The sequence below is a fragment of the Triticum dicoccoides genome, chromosome 1A, assembly GCF_002162155.2.
Source record: "Triticum dicoccoides isolate Atlit2015 ecotype Zavitan chromosome 1A, WEW_v2.0, whole genome shotgun sequence".
In the NCBI taxonomy this organism is placed as follows: domain Eukaryota; kingdom Viridiplantae; phylum Streptophyta; class Magnoliopsida; order Poales; family Poaceae; genus Triticum; species Triticum dicoccoides.
The window spans coordinates 121616813-121622201 of record NC_041380.1 but is presented as its reverse complement, the minus strand read 5'-3'; positions in this window follow the sequence as shown (position 1 = coordinate 121622201).

Sequence of the window (5389 nt, the reverse complement as noted above, 5' to 3'; positions counted from 1 at the left end):
GATCGGATCTAGAACATGGATATAATGGTGATAACATTAACGGTTCAGATCTGAAATCATGGCACCCAGCCCAAAGTGACAAGCATTAAGCATGGCAAAGTCATAGCAACATCAATCTTAGAACAAAGTGGATAATAGGGATCGAGCCCTAACAAAACTAACTCGATTACATGATGAATCTCATCCAACTCCTCACCGACCAGCGAGCCTACGAAGAAATTACTCACTCCCAGTGGGGAGCATCATGGAATTCACGGTGGAGAAGGGTTGGTGATGACGAAGAACGAAGATGCCCCTCTCTGGAGCCCCAAACGGACTCCAGATCTTGTCTCCTGATGAAGAACATGAGGTGATGGCAGCTCCGTCTCGTGGATCGTGATAATTCTTTCTCCATGATTTTTTTCTGGAAAAGTAGGATTTTATAGCGTCGGTTTCAGGGTCTGCGGGGCCACCAGGTGGGGACAACCCACCTGGGCGCGCCAGGAGAGGGGCGCGCCCACGTGGGTTGTGCCCACCCAGGTGCCCCTCTCCGATAGGTCTTGGCTCTAGAAATTCTTATTTATTGTATAAAAATTCCTTGCAAAGTTTCATTCCATTCCGAGAACTTTTATTTCTGCACAAAAACAACACCATGGTAGTTCTGCTGAAAACAGCGTCAATCTGGGGTTAGTTTCATTCAAATCATGCAAATTAGAGTCCAAAACAAGAGGAAAACCATTAGGAAAATTAGATACGTTGGAGATGTATCACATACCGAGCAACAATCCGCCGAAACAATTTCAGAAACGGAGCTTCGAGCAAAGAGATCGAAATCCGCGGGTTTGAGAGCAAGAACACGGGAGAGAGAGCAATGGAGATTTTTTCTGGAGGTAAGTGATGATGTGGTATGAAGAGATAAGTGAGGGGGCCCATGTGGGGACCACAACCCACCAAGGTGCGCCCGGGGGTCCTGGCATGCCCAGGTGAGTTGTGCCCACCTGGTGCACGTCCCTCTGATATTATTTGCACCAGAAATTCAGAAATATTCAGAGAAAAATCGTATTAAATTTTCAGGGCAGTCTGAGAACTTTTATTTTTGGTCATTTTTTATTGCACGGGAAAATCAGAAAAGAGACGAAACATGGCATTTTATTTTATTTAACTAATAAAAACAGAAAACAAAAGGTAGGGACAGAAGGTTGTGCTTACTAAATTCATCAACTTCACACCTTTAAAAAATGATCCATTAATAAGGTTGATCAGGTCTTATTCACAACCACTTTTGATTAGTATGAAACCGAAGAATTTTCGTAAATCACTAAGTTACCTCAATGGGGTTATGAATGTGCCCAACAATAAGCATTTCATATTTCTTTTTGATAGTGGGTAGAGGTATTTGAAAACTTCCAATAGTGATTGTCGGAGATTTTTCAATAACATTAATACCATTACTTGGAATTGTTTCTTTGCAAAGTGCACCGTATGCTCATTACCATTGATATGAAAAGTGACCTTGCTTTTATTACAGTCAATAACAGCCCCTGCAGTATTCAAGAAGGGTCTACCAAGGATAATTGACATGTTGTCTTCCTCGGACATCTCAAGTATAACAAAGTCAGTCAAAATACTAACATTAGCAACAACAACGGGCACATCCTCACAAATACCGATAGGTATGACAGTTGATTATCAGCCATTTGCAAAGATATTTCAGTAGATGTGAGTTTATTCAAATCAAGTCTTTTATATAAAGATAAAGGCATAACACTAACACCAGCTCCTAAATCACACAAAGCAGTTTTCACATAATTCTTTTTGATAGAGCAAGGTATAGTTGGTATTCCCACATCTCCAAGTTTTTTAGGTACTCCATCTTTAGAAGTATAATTAGCAAGCATAGTGGAGATTTCAGCTTCCTATATTTTTATTTTATCAGTGATGATGTCTTTCATATACTTTGCATAAGGAGGCATTTTCAAGATATCAGTCAAGCGAGTATGCAAAAAGACTGGCCTAAGCATTTCAGCAAAGTGTTCAAATTCTTCATCATCATTCTTTTTGTTGACTTAGGTGGAAAAGGCATAGGTTTTTGAACCCACGGTTCTCTTTCTTTATCGTGTTTTCTAGCCACAAAGTCTCTTTTATCATACCTTTTATTCTTAGGTTGTGGGTTATCAAGATCAACAGGTGGGTCTATCTCCACATCATTGTCTGGTTCTTTATTATTATTAGGCTGAGAGTCTTCATGAACCTCATTATTATATTTTTCATTATCACTAGGTGAATGTTCATTACCAAACTGAGTTTCAGCATCACAGATAGAAGTTTCATTATCATTATCAGGAGGTTTCTCTATTTCAGGTTTACTGGGAGCATTCGAAGTCCTATCAATTTTCTTCTTCTTTTTCTTTTTAGAAGGACTAGGTGCAGTGGTGTTGTTCCTTTGTGAATCCTATTCAATTCTTTTTGGGTGTCCCTCAGGATAAAGTGCTTCCTGAGTCATTTTACCTCCTCTAGTTGCTACTCTAACAACAAAGTCATGTATATTATTATTCATTTCATTAAGCAATCCTCTTTATGATTTAGCAACTTGTTCTAACTAGGTTTGTACCATAGAAGCATGCTTTCCAAAACCTCTAACATCATTTGAGATTCTAAATAACAAGTCACTCAAGTGAGCAATCATATCATAATTGTATTTCAATTGTTTCATAACATTTGCATTCAAGTGATCTTGCTTTCTAATATAGTTTTCAAACTCATAAAGGCATTGGCTAGGATGCATATTGTGAGGATTGTCATTATCATTGATTTTCATAAGAGATTTTACCTCTACCTCCTTAGGCAATGTTGGTGTATTAAGCCCATGTATTTCTTTGATAGGAGGTAAATTTTTAACATCCTCAGCTTTAATACCTTTTTTCCTTCATAGATTTCTTTTTCTCTTGCATATCTTCAGGACTGAGATACAATATACTCCTCTTCTTTGGAGTGGGTTTAGGTGGTGCTTCGGGAAGAGTCCAATCATCATATTTTTTCAGTATGTTATTCAATAATTCCTCAGCTTGTCCAATAGTTCGTTCCCTGAAACCACAACCAGCATAACTATCTAGGAAGTCCCTAGAAGCATCGGTTAGTCCATTATAGAAGATATCAAGTATTTCATTTTTCTTAAGAGGATGATCAGGCAAAGCATTAAGTAACTGGCAAAGCCTCCCCCAAGCTTGTGGGAGACTCTCTTATTTAGTTTGCATAAAGTTAAATATTTCCTGTAAGGCATCTCGTTTCTTATGAGCAGGAAAATATTTTTCAGAGAAGTAATAAATCATATCCTAGGGACTATGCACACAACCAAGAGCAAGAGTATTGTACCAAGCTTTAGCATCACCCTTTAATGAGAATGAAAATAACTTGAGAATAAAGTAGTAGCGAGTTTTCTCATCATGAGTAAAAAGGGTGGCTATGTCATTCAACTTAGTAAGATGTGCCACAACAGTTTCAGTTTCATAACCATGGAAAGGATCAGATTCAACCAAAGTAATTAACTCTGGGTCGACAGAGAATTCATAATCCTTATCATCAATAAAGATAGGTGAAGTAGCAAACTTAGGATCACATTTCATTCTAGTTGTCAGATTCAGGGCTCCGCAGACCCTTGAGAGGTTCGAACACTGGGGTGCGTATGAAGAACTCCTACTCCCCGACTCGCCTGCCCAATGATTCCACAGCTTGACTTGACGAACCCAAAGAACGAGAGACACAAAGATTTATCCTAGTTCGGGCCACCTTGCGGTGTAATACCCTACTCCAGCTTTGTGGTGGATTGCCTCGAGGGGCTGAGGATGAACTATTACAATGGATGAATAGCCTCGGGAGGTGAGGTGTTCTTGAGATCGATGAGCTGGTGAGCTAGTCAGGGTGGAATGGATCCAATGCGAGATGTCCCGCTATGGTGGTGGTGGAGTCCTATTTATAGTGGCCTCGTTCCTCTTTCCAAATGTTAGGCGGGAAGGGATCCCACAACGGCCAAATTCTAATGGAGACAACTAGTACAAGTTATCCTGACAAAAGTAGTCTTTGCCTGCAAAAGGCTCTGGTGGTGACGCTGCCATGGGCTCCGCGATGACCTCTGTCCTGCCGTCCTGGCAGTCTTGGTCTTGTTGCATCGATATGTAAACATTTGCTTGATTCCTCGGGACTCCGCGCCTGCGTTTGCCCCCTTAATACCAAGGAGGAAACTGGTACACTGCGCCTGCTAGCACCCGCCTGGCCTTGGTCATCATGGCTCACGTCATGTGAACCTCGCGAGGTGCGCCTTGCCTTGATATCTCCGCTCCTCGGGAGCTAGCCTAGCAAGGCCGCCCCCAAGGAGGTCTTGATGTCGTCTGCCTCGCGAGGCTTGGCCCCTCGCGATGGTCTTGAGTTGTTACCGCTGGAACTGGGCCATACAGGGCCGCTAATGGAACCATGCCACGGGCTGCAGGCAGGAATGTCTGGGTACCTCGGTCCCAGAATGCTGACAGTAGCCCCTGGGCCCAAGGCGTGCTCAAGCTTAGCTTCGAGGCGAAGCCAAGGGGAAAGTGTGGAGCGCTGCGGGCCCCAACCACATGCAGTATCGGTGGACGCGTGGCGATTGATGGGATGTGGGCGCCTTCGCTTCCCCATGCTGCCTTGGTAACTGTCCAATTTGATGAGACTCCGTTGCATGCAGAGGGAAATCATCATTACGTGCGATTGTGGTGATCAGCGATTGGCTTCCTCCTGGCTATAAATGAGGGAAGGGGCAGAGCCCACTTGCTCGTCTCTGCCTTCCCGTTGTTCACTCCTTCTTCCTCTTCTTGGTCCTCGCCACCTTGCCGCAGCTCCCATGGCGCCAACAAAGAGGTTTCAGCCGCAGAGAAGGGGAAAGCTCGCTAGGAGGGGCCTGGCTCACCGTCGCCCAAGAGGGGGCAGGGCAGCCCCCACAAGCACGCCGCGACTCCTGTTGTATCCCCTCGGGGGCACGGGCGTACTCCTTCGGGGACTGGTGTCGTCCTCGGCAGCCGCAGCGGTGCCTCCTCTCATGGCGGGGGCCACTTGAGGCGAGGCAGTCCTTATGCCGAGGGGAGGCTGATACGTCTCCAACGTATCTATAATTTTTGATTGTTCCATGCTATTATATATTCTGTTTTGGATGTTAATGGGCTTTATTATTCTGTTTTACATTTTTATATTATTTTTGGGACTAACCTACTAACCCAAGGCCTAGTGCAAATTGCTGTTTTTTTTTTCATATTTTAGTGTTTCACAGAAAAGGAATATCAAACGGAATCCAAACGGAATGAAACCTTCGGGAGAGTTATTTTTGGAACAAACGTGATCCAGAGGACTTGGAGTGGACGTCAAGCAACCAACGAGGCGGCCACAAGGC